The sequence below is a fragment of the Heptranchias perlo genome, chromosome 15 (assembly GCF_035084215.1).
Source record: "Heptranchias perlo isolate sHepPer1 chromosome 15, sHepPer1.hap1, whole genome shotgun sequence".
NCBI lineage: Eukaryota > Metazoa > Chordata > Chondrichthyes > Hexanchiformes > Hexanchidae > Heptranchias > Heptranchias perlo.
This window is the reverse complement of record NC_090339.1, coordinates 4,189,876-4,206,758: the sequence shown is the minus strand read 5'-3', so window position 1 is coordinate 4,206,758 and position 16,883 is coordinate 4,189,876.

The window sequence follows — 16,883 nt, the reverse complement described above, 5'->3', positions numbered from 1 at the left end:
TGGACGCGTTCTGCCGCAGCTCGGCGGCGGTGCCCGGTTTACTGAGCCGCTTGGTGAACCTCCGCACCTCGGCCATCCTCGGACCGGCGATCCCCCAACAGCTGCCGGCAGCGCCCAGCTCCGCGAGCGGGCGGAATCAGACTCAGCCCCGCCCCGGCCCCCGCCCCCGCCCCCGGCCCAACACACCCACAGGGAGAAGAGCGACTGACAGAGGGAGGGGGCTAGAAGATTAGGGCAAGGGAGGGAGAACGGAGGGAGGGAGGGAAGAGGGGTTTTGAGGGGGGAGGGGTTTTGAGGGGGGAGGGAGAGGGGTTTTGAGGGGGAGGGATTTTGAGGGGAGGGGGAGGGGTTTTGAGGGGGAGGTGTTTTGAGGGGGAGGGGTTTTGAGGGGGGAGGGGTTTATGGGGGGAGGGAGAGGGGTTTTGAGGGGGAGGGGTTTTGAGGGGGGAGGGAGAGGGGTTTTGAGGGGGAGGGGTTTTGAGGGGGGAGGGAGAGGGGTTTTGAGGGGGAGGGGTTTTGAGGGGGGAGGGAGAGGGGTTTTGAGGGGGAGGGGTTTTGAGGGGGGAGGGAGAGGGGTTTTGAGGGGGAGGGGTTTTGAGGGGGGAGGGAGAGGGGTTTTGAGGGGGAGGGGTTTTGAGGGGAGGGGGAGGGGTTTTGAGGGGGAGGGGTTTTGAGGGGGGAGGGGTTTATGGGGGGAGGGGTTTTGAGGGGGAGGGGTTTTGAGGGGGGAGGGGTTTTGAGGGGAGGGGGAGGTGTTTTGAGGGGGAGGGGTTTTGAGGGGAGGGGGAGGGGTTTTGAGGGGGGAGGGGTTTTGAGGGGGAGGGAGAGGGGTTTTGAGGGGGAGGGGTTTTGAGGGGGGAGGGAGAGGGGTTTTGAGGGGGAGGGGTTTTGAGGGGAGGGGGAGGTGTTTTGAGGGGGAGGGGTTTTGAGGGGGGAGGGGTTTATGGGGGGAGGGAGAGGGGTTTTGAGGGGGAGGGGTTTTGAGGGGGGAGGGAGAGGGGTTTTGAGGGGGAGGGGTTTTGAGGGGGGAGGGAGAGGGGTTTTGAGGGGGAGGGGTTTTGAGGGGGGAGGGAGAGGGGTTTTGAGGGGGAGGGGTTTTGAGGGGGGAGGGAGAGGGGTTTTGAGGGGGAGGGGTTTTGAGGGGGGAGGGAGAGGGGTTTTGAGGGGGAGGGGTTTTGAGGGGAGGGGGAGGGGTTTTGAGGGGGAGGTGTTTTGAGGGGGAGGGGTTTTGAGGGGGGAGGGGTTTATGGGGGGAGGGGTTTTGAGGGGGAGGGGTTTTGAGGGGGGAGGGGTTTTGAGGGGAGGGGGAGGTGTTTTGAGGGGGAGGGGTTTTGAGGGGAGGGGGAGGGGTTTTGAGGGGGGAGGGGTTTTGAGGGGGGAGGGAGAGGGGTTTTGAGGGGGAGGGGTTTTGAGGGGGGAGGGAGAGGGGTTTTGAGGGGGAGGGGTTTTGAGGGGGGAGGGAGAGGGGTTTTGAGGGGGAGGGGTTTTGAGGGGGAGGGGTTTTGAGGGGGGAGGGAGAACGGAGGGAGGGACGGGAAGAGGGGTTTTGAGGGGGGAGGGGTTTTGAGGGGGGAGGGAGAGGGGTTTTGAGGGGGAGGGGTTTTGAGGGGGAGGGGTTTTGAGGGGGGAGGGAGAGGGGTTTTGAGGGGGAGGGGTTTTGAGGGGAGGGGGAGGGCTTTTGAGGGGGGAGGGGTTTTGAGGGGAGGGGGAGGTGTTTTGAGGGGGAGGGATTTTGAGGGGAGGGGAGGGGTTTTGAGGGGGGAGGGGTTTTGAGGGGGGAGGGAGAGGGGTTTTGAGGGGGGAGGGGTTTTGAGGGGGGAGGGAGAGGGGTTTTGAGGGGGAGGGGTTTTGAGGGGGGAGGGAGAGGGGTTTTGAGGTGGAGGGGTTTTGAGGGGAGGGGGAGGGGTTTTGAGGGGAGGGGGAGGTGTTTTGAGGGGGAGGGATTTTGAGGGGAGGGGAGGGGTTTTGAGGGGGGAGGGGTTTTGAGGGGGGAGGGAGAGGGGTTTTGAGGGGGGAGGGGTTTTGAGGGGGGAGGGAGAGGTGTTTTGAAGGGGAGGTGTTTTGAGGGGGGGAGGGGTTTTGAGGGGGGAGGGGGAGGGGTTTTGAGGGGGGAGGGAGAGGGGTTTTGAGGGGGAGGTGTTTTGAGGGGAGGGGGAGGTGTTTTGAGGGGGAGGGATTTTGAGGGGAGGGGAGGGGTTTTGAGGGGGGAGGGAGAGGGGTTTTGAGGGGGAGGGGTTTTGAGGGGGGAGGGAGAGGGTTTTTGAGGGGGAGGGGTTTTGAGGGGGGAGGGAGAGGGGTTTTGAGGGGGAGGGGTTTTGAGGGGGAGGGGTTTTGAGGGGGGAGGGAGAACGGAGGGAGGGACGGGAAGAGGGGTTTTGAGGGGGGAGGGGTTTTGAGGGGGGAGGGAGAGGGGTTTTGAGGGGGAGGGGTTTTGAGGGGGGAGGGAGAGGGGTTTTGAGGGGGAGGGGTTTTGAGGGGAGGGGGAGGGCTTTTGAGGGGGGAGGGGTTTTGAGGGGAGGGGGAGGTGTTTTGAGGGGGAGGGATTTTGAGGGGAGGGGAGGGGTTTTGAGGGGGGAGGGAGAGGGGTTTTGAGGGGGGAGGGGTTTTGAGGGGGGAGGGAGAGGGGTTTTGAGGGGGAGGGGTTTTGAGGGGGGAGGGAGAGGGGTTTTGAGGTGGAGGGGTTTTGAGGGGAGGGGGAGGGGTTTTGAGGGGGGAGGGGTTTTGAGGGGAGGGGGAGGTGTTTTGAGGGGGAGGGATTTTGAGGGGAGGGGAGGGGTTTTGAGGGGGGAGGGGTTTTGAGGGGGGAGGGAGAGGGGTTTTGAGGGGGGAGGGGTTTTGAGGGGGGAGGGAGAGGTGTTTTGAAGGGGAGGTGTTTTGAGGGGGGGAGGGGTTTTGAGGGGGGAGGGGGAGGGGTTTTGAGGGGGGAGGGAGAGGGGTTTTGAGGGGGAGGTGTTTTGAGGGGAGGGGGAGGGGTTTTGAGGGGAGGGGGAGGGGTTTTGAGGGGGAGGTGTTTTGAGGGGGAGGGGTTTATGGGGGGAGGGGTTTTTAGGGGGAGGGGTTTTGAGGGGGGAGGGGTTTTGAGGGGAGGGGGAGGTGATTTGAGGGGGAGGGATTTTGAGGGGAGGGGAGGGGTTTTGAGGGGGGAGGGGTTTTGAGGGGAGGGGGAGGGGTTTTGAGGGGGAGGTGTCTTGAGGGGAGGGGGAGGTGTTTTCAGGGGGAGGGGTTTTGAGGGGAGGGGAGGGGTTTTGAGGGGGGAGGGGTTTATGGGGGGAGGGGTTTTGAGGGGGGAGGGGTTTTGAGGGGATGGGAGGGGTTTTGAGGGGGGAGGGGTTTATGGGTGGGAGGGGTTTTGAGGGGGGAGGGGTTTATGGGGGGAGGGGTTTTTAGGGGGAGGGGTTTTGAGGGGGGAGGGGTTTTGAGGGGAGGGGGAGGTGATTTGAGGGGGAGGGATTTTGAGGGGAGGGGAGGGGTTTTGAGGGGGGAGGGGTTTTGAGGGGAGGGGGAGGGGTTTTGAGGGGGAGGTGTCTTGAGGGGAGGGGGAGGTGTTTTGAGGGGGAGGGGTTTTGAGGGGAGGGGAGGGGTTTTGAGGGGGGAGGGGTTTATGGGGGGAGGGGCTTTGAGGGGGGAGGGGTTTTGAGGGGAGGGGAAGGGTTTTGAGGGGGGAGGGGTTTATGGGGGGGAGGGGTTTTGAGGGGGGAGGGGTTTTGAGGGGGAGGGGTTTTGAGGGGAGGGGGAGGGTTTTGAGGGGGAGGGGTTTTGAGGGGAGGGGGAGGGGTTTTGAGGGGGAGGGGTTTTGAGGGGGAGGTGTTTTGAGGGGAGGTGGAGGTGTTTTGAGGGGGAGGGATTTTGAGGGGAGGGGAGGGATTTTGAGGGGGAGGGGTTTTGAGGGGGAGGGGTTTATGGGGGGAGGGGTTTTGAGGGGGAGGGAGAGGGGTTTTGAGGGGGAGGGGTTTTGAGGGGAGGGGGAGGGGTTTTGAGGGGGGAGGGGTTTTGAGGGGAGGGGTTTTGAGGGGGAGGTGTTTTGAGGGGAGGGGGAGGGATTTTGAGGGGGAGGGGTTTTGAGGGGGAGGGGTTTTGAGGGGGAGGGGTTTTGAGGGGGGAGGGGTTTTGAGGGGAGGGGGAGGTGTTTTGAGGGGGAGGTGTCTTGAGGGGAGGGGGAGGTGTTTTGAGGGGGAGGGGTTTTGAGGGGAGGGGAGGGGTTTTGAGGGGGGAGGGGTTTATGGGGGGGAGGGGTTTTGAGGGGGGAGGGGTTTTGAGGGGGAGGGGTTTTGAGGGGAGGGGTTTTGAGGGGGAGGGAGAGGGGTTTTGAGGGGGAGGGGTTTTGAGGGGAGGGGGAGGGGTTTTGAGGGGGGAGGGGTTTTGAGGGGAGGGGTTTTGAGGGGGAGGTGTTTTGAGGGGAGGGGGAGGGATTTTGAGGGGGAGGGGTTTTGAGGGGGGAGGGGTTTTGAGGGGGAGGGGTTTTGAGGGGGGAGGGGTTTTGAGGGGGGAGGGGTTTTGAGGGGAGGGGGAGGGGTTTTGAGGGGGAGGTGTCTTGAGGGGAGGGGGAGGTGTTTTGAGGGGGAGGGGTTTTGAGGGGAGGGGAGGGGTTTTGAGGGGGGAGGGGTTTATGGGAGGGAGGGGTTTTGAGGGGGGAGGGGTTTTGAGGCGGGAGGGGTTTATGGGGGGAGGGGTTTTGAGGGGGAGGGGTTTTGAGGGGAGGGGGAGGGGTTTTGAGGGGGAGGGGTTTTGAGGGGAGGGGGGGGTTTTGAGGGGGAGGGGTTTTGAGGGGAGGGGGAGGTTTTTTGAGGGGAGGTGGAGGTGTTTTGAGGGGGAGGGATTTTGAGGGGGAGGGTTTATGGGGGGAGGGGTTTTGAGGGGGAGGGAGGGGTTTTGAGGGGGAGGGGTTTTGAGGGGAGGGGGAGGGGTTTTGAGGGGGGAGGGGTTTTGAGGGGAGGGGTTTTGAGGGGGAGGTGTTTTGAGGGGAGGGGGAGGGATTTTGAGGGGGAGGGGTTTTGAGGGGGAGGGGTTTTGAGGGGGGAGGGGCTTTGAGGGGGAGGGGTTTTGAGGGGGGAGGGGTTTTGAGGGGGAGGGGTTTTAGTGGGGAGGGGTTTTGAGGGGAGGGGAGGGGTTTTGAGGGGGGAGGGGTTTTAGGGGGAGTGGTTTTGAGGGGAGGGGTTTTGAGGGGGAGGGGTTTTGAGGGGGGAGGGGTTTTGAGGGGGAGGGCTTTTGAGGGGAGGGGGAGGGGTTTTGAGGGGTTTTGAGGGGGAGGGGTTTTGAGGGGGAGGGAGAGGGTTTTTGAGGGGGGAGGGAGAGGGGTTTTGAGGGGGAGGGGTTTTGAGGGGAGGGGTAGGGGTTTTGAGGGGGGAGGGGTTTTGAGGGGAGGGGGAGGGGTTTTGAGGGGGAGGGGTTTTGAGGGGGAGGGGTTTTAAGGGGGAGGGGGAGGGGTTTTGAGGGGAAGGGGAGGGGTTTTGAGGGGGGAGGAAGAGGGGTTTTGGGGGGGAGGGATTTTGAGGGGGAGGGGTTTTGAGGGGGAGGGGTATTGAGGGGAGGGATTTTGAGGGGGGAGGGGTTTTGAGGGGGAGTGGGAGGGAGAGGGTTTTTGAGGGGGTGGGAGAGGGGTTTTGAGGGGGAGGGGTTTTGAGGGGAGGGGGAGGGGTTTTGAGGGGGGAGGGGTTTTGAGGGGAGGGGGAGGGGTTTTGAGGGGGACGGGTTTTTGGGGGGAGGGATTTTGAGGGGAGTGGGAGGGGTTTTGAGGGGGAGGGGAGGGGGAGGGGTTTTGAGGGGGAAGGGGTTTTGAGGGGGAGGGATTTTGAGGGGGGAGGGGTTTATGGGTGGGAGGGGTTTTGAGGGGGGAGGGGTTTATGGGGGGAGGGGTTTTTAGGGGGAGGGGTTTTGAGGGGGGAGGGGTTTTGAGGGGAGGGGGAGGTGATTTGAGGGGGAGGGATTTTGAGGGGAGGGGAGGGGTTTTGAGGGGGGAGGGGTTTTGAGGGGAGGGGGAGGGGTTTTGAGGGGGAGGTGTCTTGAGGGGAGGGGGAGCTGTTTTGAGGGGGAGGGGTTTTGAGGGGAGGGGAGGGGTTTTGAGGGGGGAGGGGTTTATGGGGGGAGGGGCTTTGAGGGGGGAGGGGTTTTGAGGGGAGGGGAAGGGTTTTGAGGGGGGAGGGGTTTATGGGGGGGAGGGGTTTTGAGGGGGGAGGGGTTTTGAGGGGGAGGGGTTTTGAGGGGAGGGGGAGGGGTTTTGAGGGGGAGGGGTTTTGAGGGGAGGGGGAGGGGTTTTGAGGGGGAGGGGTTTTGAGGGGGAGGTGTTTTGAGGGGAGGTGGAGGTGTTTTGAGGGGGAGGGATTTTGAGGGGAGGGGAGGGATTTTGAGGGGGAGGGGTTTTGAGGGGGAGGGGTTTATGGGGGGAGGGGTTTTGAGGGGGAGGGAGAGGGGTTTTGAGGGGGAGGGGTTTTGAGGGGAGGGGGAGGGGTTTTGAGGGGGGAGGGGTTTTGAGGGGAGGGGTTTTGAGGGGGAGGTGTTTTGAGGGGAGGGGGAGGGATTTTGAGGGGGAGGGGTTTTGAGGGGGAGGGGTTTTGAGGGGGAGGGGTTTTGAGGGGGGAGGGGTTTTGAGGGGGAGGTGTCTTGAGGGGAGGGGGAGGTGTTTTGAGGGGGAGGGGTTTTGAGGGGAGGGGAGGGGTTTTGAGGGGGGAGGGGTTTATGGGGGGGAGGGGTTTTGAGGGGGGAGGGGTTTTGAGGGGGAGGGGTTTTGAGGGGAGGGGTTTTGAGGGGGAGGGAGAGGTGTTTTGAGGGGGAGGGGTTTTGAGGGGAGGGGGAGGGGTTTTGAGGGGGGAGGGGTTTTGAGGGGAGGGGTTTTGAGGGGGAGGTGTTTTGAGGGGAGGGGGAGGGATTTTGAGGGGGAGGGGTTTTGAGGGGGGAGGGGTTTTGAGGGGGAGGGGTTTTGAGGGGGGAGGGGTTTTGAGGGGGGAGGGGTTTTGAGGGGAGGGGGAGGGGTTTTGAGGGGGAGGTGTCTTGAGGGGAGGGGGAGGTGTTTTGAGGGGGAGGGGTTTTGAGGGGAGGGGAGGGGTTTTGAGGGGGGAGGGGTTTATGGGAGGGAGGGGTTTTGAGGGGGGAGGGGTTTTGAGGCGGGAGGGGTTTATGGGGGGAGGGGTTTTGAGGGGGAGGGGTTTTGAGGGGAGGGGGAGGGGTTTTGAGGGGGAGGGGTTTTGAGGGGAGGGGGGGGTTTTGAGGGGGAGGGGTTTTGAGGGGAGGGGGAGGTTTTTTGAGGGGAGGTGGAGGTGTTTTGAGGGGGAGGGATTTTGAGGGGGAGGGTTTATGGGGGGAGGGGTTTTGAGGGGGAGGGAGGGGTTTTGAGGGGGAGGGGTTTTGAGGGGAGGGGGAGGGGTTTTGAGGGGGGAGGGGTTTTGAGGGGAGGGGTTTTGAGGGGGAGGTGTTTTGAGGGGAGGGGGAGGGATTTTGAGGGGGAGGGGTTTTGAGGGGGAGGGGTTTTGAGGGGGGAGGGGCTTTGAGGGGGAGGGGTTTTGAGGGGTGAGGGGTTTTGAGGGGGAGGGGTTTTAGTGGGGAGGGGTTTTGAGGGGAGGGGAGGGGTTTTGAGGGGGGAGGGGTTTTAGGGGGAGTGGTTTTGAGGGGAGGGGTTTTGAGGGGGAGGGGTTTTGAGGGGGGAGGGGTTTTGAGGGGGAGGGCTTTTGAGGGGAGGGGGAGGGGTTTTGAGGGGTTTTGAGGGGGAGGGTAGGGGTTTTGAGGGGGAGGGAGAGGGTTTTTGAGGGGGGAGGGAGAGGGGTTTTGAGGGGGAGGGGTTTTGAGGGGAGGGGTAGGGGTTTTGAGGGGGGAGGGGTTTTGAGGGGAGGGGGAGGGGTTTTGAGGGGGAGGGGTTTTGAGGGGGAGGGGTTTTAAGGGGGGAGGGGGAGGGGTTTTGAGGGGAAGGGGAGGGGTTTTGAGGGGGAGGAAGAGGGGTTTTGGGGGGAGGGATTTTGAGGGGGAGGGGGTTTTGAGGGGGAGGGGTATTGAGGGGAGGGATTTTGAGGGGGGAGGGGTTTTGAGGGGGAGTGGGAGGGAGAGGGTTTTTGAGGGGGTGGGAGAGGGGTTTTGAGGGGAGGGGTTTTGAGGGGGAGGGGGAGGGGTTTTGAGGGGGGAGGGGTTTTGAGGGGAGGGGGAGGGGTTTTGAGGGGGAGGGGTTTTTGGGGGGAGGGATTTTGAGGGGAGTGGGAGGGGTTTTGAGGGGGAGGGGAGGGGAGGGGTTTTGAGGGGAAGGGGTTTTGAGGGGGAGGGATTTTGAGGGGGGAGGGGTTTTAGGGGGGAGGTGTTTTGAGGGAGGGGAGGGGTTTTGAGGGGGGAAGGGGTTTTGAGGGGGAGGGGTTTTGAGGGGAGGGGGAGGGGTTTGAGGGGAGGGGTTTTGAGGGGAGGGGTTTTAAGGGGGAGGGGGAGGGGTTTTAGGGGGAGGGGTTTTGAGGGAAGGGGAGGGGTTTTGAGGGGGGAGGAAGTGGGTTTTGGGGGGAGGGGTTTTGAGGGGGAGGGGTTTTGAGGGGAGGGGTATTGAGGGGAGGGATTTTGAGGGGGGAGGGGTTTTGAGGGGGAGTGGGAGGGAGAGGGTTTTTGAGGGGGGAGGGAGAGGGGTTTTGAGGGGGAGGGGTTTTGAGGGGAGGGGGAGGGGTTTTGAGGGGGGAGGGGTTTTGAGGGGAGGGGGAGGGGTTTTTGGGGGGAGGGATTTTGAGGGGAGTGGGAGGGGTTTGGAGGGGAGGGGGAGGGGTTTTGAGGGGGAAGGGGTTTTGAGGGGGAGGGGTTTTGAGGGGGGAGGGGTTTTAGGGGGGAGGTGTTTTGAGGGGAGGGGAGGGGTTTTGAGGGGGGAAGGGGTTTTGAGGGGAGGGGGAGGGGTTTTGAGGGGGAGTGGTTTTGAGGGGGAGGGGTTTTGAGGGGAGGGGGAGGGGTTTTGAGGGGGGAGGGGTTTTGAGGGGGGAATGGTTTTTTGAGGGGGAGGGGTTTTGAGGGGGGAGGGTTTTAGGGGGGATGGGGTTTTGAGGGGGAGGGGTTTTGAGGGGAGGGGTTTTGAGGGGAGGGGGAGGGGTTTTGAGGGGGGAGGGATTTTGAGGGGAGGTGGAGGGGTTTTGAGGGGGAGTGGTTTTAGGGGGAGGGGTTTTGAGAGGAGGGAGAGGGGTTTTGAGGGGGGAGGGAGAGCGGTTTTGAGGGGGAGGGCTTTTGAGGGGGAGGGGGAGGGAGAGGGTTTTGAGGGGTGAGGGAGAGGGGTTTTGAGGGAGAGGGGTTTTGAGGGGGAGGGGTTTTGAGGGGGAGGGGTTTTGAGGAGAGGGGGAGGGGTTTTGATGGGAGGGGAGGGGTTTTGAGTGGGGAAGGGTTTTGAGGGGAGGGGGAGGGTTTTTTGAGGGGGAGGGGTTTTGAGGGGGGAGGGTTTTAGGGGGGATGGGGTTTTGAGGGGAGGGAGAGGGGTTTTGAGGGGGAGGGGTTTTGAGGGGAGGGGGAGGGGTTTTGAGGGGAGGGGGTGGGGTTTTGTGGGGGGAGGGATTTTGAGGGGAGGTGGAGGGGTTTTGAGGGGGAGTGGTTTTAGGGGGAGGGGTTTTGAGGGGGGAGGGATTTTGAGGGGAGGTGGAGGGGTTTTGAGGGGGAGTGGTTTTAGGGGGAGGGGTTTTGAGAGGAGGGAGAGGGGTTTTGAGGGGGGAGGGAGAGCGGTTTTGAGGGGGAGGGCTTTTGAGGGGGAGGGGGAGGGAGAGGGTTTTGAGGGGGGAGGGAGAGGGGTTTTGAGGGGGAGGGGTTTTGAGGGGGAGGGGTTTTGAGGGGGAGGGGTTTTGAGGGGAGGGGGAGGGGTTTTGAGGGGGGAAGGGTTTTGAGGGGAGGGGGAGGGTTTTTTGAGGGGGAGGGGTTTTGAGGGGGGAGGGTTTTAGGGGGGATGGGGTTTTGAGGGGAGGGAGAGGGGTTTTGAGGGGGAGGGGTTTTGAGGGGAGGGGGAGGGGTTTTGAGGGGAGGGGGAGGGGTTTTGAGGGGGAGTGGTTTTAGGGGGAGGGGTTTTGAGAGGAAGGAGAGGGGTTTTGAGGGGGGAGGGAGAGCGGTTTTGAGGGGGAGGGCTTTTGAGGGGGGGGAGGGGTTTTGAGGGGGGAAGGGTTTTGAGGGGAGGGGGAGGGTTTTTTGAGGGGAGGGGTTTTGAGGGGGGAGGGTTATAGGGGGGATGGGGTTTTGAGGGGAGGGAGAGGGGTTTTGAGGGGGAGGGGTTTTGAGGGGAGGGGGAGGGGTTTTGAGGGGAGGGGGTGGGGTTTTGTGGGGGGAGGGATTTTGAGGGGAGGTGGAGGGGTTTTGAGGGGGAGTGGTTTTAGGGGGAGGGGATTTGAGAGGAGGGAGAGGGGTTTTGAGGGGGGAGGGAGAGCGGTTTTGAGGGGGAGGGCTTTTGAGGGGGAGGGGGAGGGAGAGGGTTTTGAGGGGGGAGGGAGAGGGGTTTTGAGGGGGAGGGGTTTTAGGGGGAGGGGTTTTGAGGGGAGGGGGAGGGGTTTTGAGGGGGGAGAGAGGGGTTTTGAGGGGGAGGGGTTTTGAGGGGGAGGGATTTTGAGAGGGGAGGGGTTTTGAGGGGGGTTTGAGGGGGAGGGAGGGGGTTTTGAGGGGGGGGAGGGAGAGGGGTTTTGAGGGGGGGAGGGAGAGGGGTTTTGAGGAGGGGGGAGGGAGAGGGGTTTTGAGGAGGGGGAGGTAGGGGACGGGGGGAGGGGGGAGGGGGAGTGGGGTTTTGAGGGGTGAGGGAGGGGGAGTGGGGTTTTGAGGGGTGAGGGAGGGGGAGTGAGGTTTTGAGGGGTGAGGGAGGGGGAGTGGGGTTTTGAGGGGTGAGGGAGGGGGAGTGGGGTTTTGAGGGGTGAGGGAGGGTGAGTGGGGTTTTGAGGGGTGAGGGACGGCTGTTTTGAGGGGTGAGGGAGGGGGATTTTGAGGGGGGAGGGAGGGGGAGGGAGAGGGAGAGGGAGGGTCAGCGGAGAGGAGTGGAGGGAGAGGGGGAGGGAGCGAGAGGGGGTTACGGGGATGGGTGTTTACAGGATTGGAGGGTTAGCGAGGGAAAGAGCGGAGGTTAAGGGAAGAGAGGGGTTTGTGGTGGTGGGAGGGAGGAGGCAGGGGAATTGGGTGAGGAAAGCGGGTATTGTGGGGGAAGGGTTGGGCGGGAAGGGAGGAATGAGTGGTACGGGGGAAGGGGAGGGGTGTTAGTGGGGGGAAGGGGAGGGGAGGGGAGTTAGTGGGGGGAAGGGGAGGGGGGTTAGTGGGGGGAAGGGGAGGGGGGTTAGTGGGGGGAAGGGGAGGGGGGAGGGGGGTTAGTGGGGGGAAGGGAGGGGGAGGGGGGTTAGTGGGGGGAAGGGAAGGGAGGGAGGGGGGGAAGGGAGGGAGGGAGGGGGGGGAGGGAGGGGTGGTACGGGGGGGGAAGGGAGGGAGGGGTGGTACGGGGGGGGAAGGGAGGGAGGGGTGGTACGGGGGGGGGGAAGGGGAGGGAGGGGTGGTACGGGGGAAGGGAAGGGAGGGAGGGGGGTTATTGGGGGGAGGGGGTTGGTGGGGGGAAGGGAAGGGAGGGGTAGTACGGGGGAAGGGAGGGGGGTTAGTGGGCGGAAGGGAGGGGGTTAGTGGGGGGAAGGGAGGGGGTTAGTGGGGGTTTAGTGGGAAGGAGGGGTTGGAAGGGGGGGGGAGGGAGGGAGCGTTGGTACAGGGGGAAGGTGGGGGCGGAGGGAGGGGTGGTACCGGGGGGGGGGGTGGAGGGAGGGGTGGTACCGGGGGGGGGAAGGGAGGGGTGGTACGGGGGGAGGGAGGGGTGGTACGGGAGGGAGGGGGGGAAGGGAGGGAAGGAAGGGAGGGAAGGGAGGGAGGGAAGGGAGGGGTGGTACGGGGGGGGAAGGAAGGGGGGACGGGTGGAGGGGGGAAGGAAGGGGGGAGGGGTGGTACGGGGGTTAGTGGGGGGAAGGGAGTTTGGGGGAAGGGGGAGCGAGGGAGGGAGGGGGTTGGTTAGGGGGGAGGGATAATGGGTGGGGGGAGGGATAGCGGGTGGAGGGTTAGTTAGGGGGGAGGGAATGGTGGTTAGGGTGGGGCGAAGGAGGCGGGTTTGTTGGAGGGAGGGAGTGAGGTGGGATTAAAGGGAGGGAGGGGGTTTGGAGGGTGGGGGGGCGTAAGGGAGGAGAGAGGGAGGGGTTTTTAGGGAGGGAAGGTTTATTAGGAGTGAGGGAGGGGGAGTTTGGGGAGAAAGTGGGAGTTACTGATTAGGGAGGGGTTTCGGGGGGATGGTGGGATGGGGAGGGAGGGGGTTTTGGGGGAAGGGAGGGGCATTAGTGTGAGGGAGGGGAGTGGGTTAGGGGGAGGGAGGAAGGGGGGTTAGGGGGAGGGAGGAAGGGGGGGTTAGGAGGAGGGAGGGAGGAAGGGGGAGGGAGGGGAGGAACGGGGGTTAGGAGGATGGGATGGGGGGTTAGCGGAAGGATGGGAGTGAGGGAGGGGGTTACGCTGGAGAGAGAGAGTGGGGAGTGGAGGTGGGGTTTGGAGAGGGGGAGTTTGGGGGGAAGGAGGGTGGTTGGGGTGAGTTAGTGGTGAGGGAGGATTGGGGGGATGGATGGAGGGAGGGTGTGGATAGGAGAGGGAGGGGTATTGCGGGGAAGGAGTGGGGGTTGGGAGAATGAGGTGGTTAGGGGAGACAGGACGGGTTAGCGGGATGGAGAGAGGTGGGGTTAGGGGGAGGGAGGGAGCGTGTGGGGTATTGGAGGGAGGGGTGTTAGGAGGGAAGGGTGGGGTGGTTATTGCGGAGGGAGGGAGGGGGAGGGACTTTGGGGGAGGGAGGGTTAGGGAGATTGAGAGAGGGAGGGATGGATAGGAGGGTGTGGGTGGGGGGATTAGGGGGAAAGAGGTTGGTTAGGTTTGAGGGAGCAAAGTTGTGGAGGAGGGATAAGTTGAGGGAGGGAGGGTTGGTTAGGGGAAGGGAGGAGGGATTAATGGCGAGGGAGGTTAGGAATGAGGGAGGGGGTTAGTGGGGAGGTAGGGAGTGGGTGTTTGGGGGAGGGAGGGGGTTTAGGGGGTATGACGCTTAGGGAGGAGGGAGGCGTGGTTGGGGAGATTGAGGGAGGGAGGTGGTGTTATAGCGAGAGAGGGGAGGAAGGGGGTTTTGAGGGGGAGGGAGGGAGGGGGTGTTGGGGGGGAGGGACGGAGGGAGGGGGTGTTGGTTAGGGGTAAGAGAGTGGTGGTTGGGAGGAAGGAGGGAGGACGGGTTGGGGGATAGAGGGAGGGGGGTTGGGGGATAGAGGGAGGGGGGTTGGGGGGATAGAGGGAGGGATTGATAATGTTGAGGGAGGGGGGTTAGGGTGGAGGGAGGGCGCGTGGGTGTGTTAGAGGGAGGGAAGAGTGTTAGGAGGTAGGGAGGGATGGTTATGGGTTAGGAAGGAGGGTTACAGGGATGGAGGAGTGGTTAGTGTTGAGGGAGGGAGGAAGGGAGGGACAGAGGGAGGGAGGGTTGGAGGGAGAGGGCGAGTGGCGGTTGGAGGGAGGATGGGTGGGTGGCTGGGGGGAGAGAGGGTTGGGGGCTTATGGAAAGGAGGGAGGTGGTTAGGGAAAGGGAGGGGGAAGGGGATTTGCGAATTGAGTGTTAGGGGGAGAGGAGGGATTGGGGTCAGGGGAAGGAAGTGGGGTTAGTGCAGTGAGGGTAGGTGTTAGGGTAGGGGGAATTAGGGTGTGTTAGCAAAGATGAGGGGTTTAGAGGAGGGGGTAGTGGGTGAGCGGGAGTTAGGGATGGAGATGGAGGTAGGGGGGTTATTGAAGGGGAGGATGTGGGTTTAGGAAAGGGAGAGAGGAAGGGTTAGGGAGGTTATGGAATGGAGTTTAGGAGTGGGAGGGGGGCTCGGGAAGAGCGGCTATTAGGGAGAGGAGGGGTTTGGTGTTAGGGAAAGGGAGTGAGGAGGCCTTAGGGAAAAGGGGGAAGAGGCTAGGAAAGGGATTAGATGGGGGTTAGGGAAATAGGGGGGTTAGCAAAAGGGAGGATGGGGAGGGGGTTAAGGAAAGGGAGGGGCAACGGGGTTTGGGAAGGGATTAAGGGAGGGGGAGTGGCGGGAGTTAGGGGGTGTTAGTGAAGAGGAGGGGGATTAGAGAGGGAACAGAGCTTAGGGCATTAGGGACTGCAAGGATCTTGGTACGGGAGGTGTTCTCGCGGTGGGGGCTACCCCAGTTTGTGGAGTCCGACCAGGGAAGCCACTTCACCGGCCAGGTCATGCAGAATACACTTATGCTGCTCGGTATCCAGGGGAAGTGGCACGTAGCCCACAATCCACAGTCCTCAGGGATTGTGGAACGCATGAACTGCACCGTCAAAGAAAGGCTGAGGAAGGAGACAGCGGACTCGCCCCGAAAATGGGCAGAGATCCTGCCTCTAGTCCTCATGGGGATCCGGGCCAGTCAGTCAAAGAGTACGGGGTATTCCCCGCACGAGCTCATGACCGGTAGGGTCATGAGAACCCCCACCCATGTCCTAGCCCCAGTTCTTACTGAAGGGCGGCTTCGGGAGGTAAACCGGGATAAATTCGCCCGAACACTCCTCGAGCGCCTGAAGCAGATTTACGAACAGGCAGCAGGTAGTCTGGGGAAGCAGCATCGGAATAACCGATTGCTGCTCGAGCCTAACAAAAGTCATCAGTGGGAGATAGGGGACCAGGTAATGGTGAGGAACTACGCCCGAGTGGGGAGTTTGGAGCCACTGTACATGGGACCCTATAGCATAGTAGATAAAGCCAGCCCCATGGTTTACGCTGTAAAATTGCCCCGGCGGACGAAATGGTTTCATATAAACCAATGTAAGCTGTTTAGATCGGAGGCGAAAAAGCAGGCAGCTGGGCTCCAACCCGAGGTTAGAAATCCCCAGCTCCCAGCAGGTCCCAGCTCACAGGCGCAGTCACGTGCGTCAGGGGAGGAGTCACCCAGACCCCTGTCCAAACCACTCCCCCTCTCTCCTGGGACTCAGGTGGGGAGGAGGAGGAGCTCGAGGCAGGTAGCCCCACCCCCGACCCAGGTTTTGAACCTGGAGAGGAAGACTCTCAGCCACCGGCAGCAGGCAGCGAGGGGTTGCCTGTCCCCAGCTCAGACTTGGGAAGGGAGGAGCCACAGGGGAAAAGCCCCCAGCCAGCGAGGACTGCGACCCACAGCAAGGGTCCGCTCGCCAGGGTAGCCCCACCAACAGCACTTCCTCGGAGGTCCCCTCGGACACCCCAGCCTCGGAAGACATGGTTGCCGGCTCCCCAGTTTAAAAGGGCTGCCTCCCGCGTTAAAGTTAAGTCGAAAGACAAAGGTCCTCAGCCAGCAGTCGCGGGCTGTGAGGGACCAGAAGTAAAGGTCAGTACAGCCACGCCGCAGGGAGCAGCCTGCAGCAGTCCTGACAGAATCTGAGCTGGCCGCTCGGAGACGGGCGGCGGATGTATATAACCTTAGATTTTAATAAAGATGGTCCCTTCCGTTTGTTGTTTTCAATAAGGATTGTTTTCGTTTTGGTGGTGTTTTGAATAAAGATTGTTCTCGTTGTATTTTCATTTTATAAAGAATGTATAGTATGCGAAATACTGTTTCATCCCAAGTGGTGCAGGGGTATTTGGACCCCTCCGTGCTGGGATTGTTGTAATTCAACCTTGTTTTCTATCTGAATGCCTGCCGTACACTGGGGCTCTCTCCAAGTAAGGGAATGTATGTGTCGAGGGATTAGGGATAGGTAAATACAGGGGAGGGTTGTTTGCGACAGTCAGAAAATTTTGCTCACCTTGCATGGACACTTCAAGCAAGTTTAAGTATCCACGGGGGGAGTGAAGGGATTCGCAAAATTTCACATGTTCCCCACCCCGCCCCTCCCAAAGATTTATTGGAGTTATTAAAGAAACCCCGGTGTGATCGTGTTTTTAAAAATCCAGAGTCTCTCAAAATGGCTGTGGTCAGACACATGGCCAAGGGCCTGCAACATTTGAAATTGGATTCTCTGACAGCTTGGCAGGCTCCGTGTTTCAGACAGGGCTCTTTGAACAATGCAGTTGCATTCACGCCCTGAGACAAGCCATCAACATTGCCGGTCTACACATCAAAATTCGAGCAGGAGTAATCCCAGGACTAAGGTGACCCATTAAGGAACATTCGGAACAATGGAAAGCAGTTATGGAACAGATCAGTACAGGTACCGGCCATTAATGGAAATGGGCCAAGATCGGGGCCCTATTGTCTTTTGTTTTCGCGCCCAAATCGGACAATGGAGCAAACTGATGAGGCGCGAAAATAACCTATTACCAGGAGGGTATAACTGGGGGCGTCCCAGACCTCTCTCTTTCTCTCTTCACCTCGGTCCAGTGTCCTGCTTGCCTGCCAGCAACCAAGAAGGAAGGCCGTCCAGTAAACATCGCAACCACATGTCGATGACAGCAGCAGGACTCAGGGGCCAGGCCTTTTCATCTGTTTCATGGGTGAGCATTATTTCTTTCTGGCCGTCACAAGACAACCTAGCTAGGTGTAAGGGTGGGAGTTAAAGGGGCATTGTTAAAATTGTGATTTTAGAATTTTCCCTCGATGTGTCCATTTCTTCCACCCCGTTAAGTGTAAGACTGTATTGCATCCATTGCGATTCCTTTTATCTTCTGTATAATACTGTTTACCTTGTAGTTTTAATTTTCTTATTAATAAACATTGGTTTTCCTTGCACCAATCCACTGGTCTGTTCGTCTGTCCTTATTACCGCTCGATAAGTCCTGAGCTCAGAATCAGGAAGGGGAAAGCGATTCGAAACCGCACAGCGGGCAGGGCAGCTCAGGAAAACATAACTGGCTGACCTACAATAAGCCCCGGGAACAAAACCCCTTACAGCACTTAGAAAAGTATGGGCTAATAATTGAAAGTCAGCACGGATTTGTTGAAGGAAAATCGTGTTTGACTAATATGATTGAGTTCTTTGATGA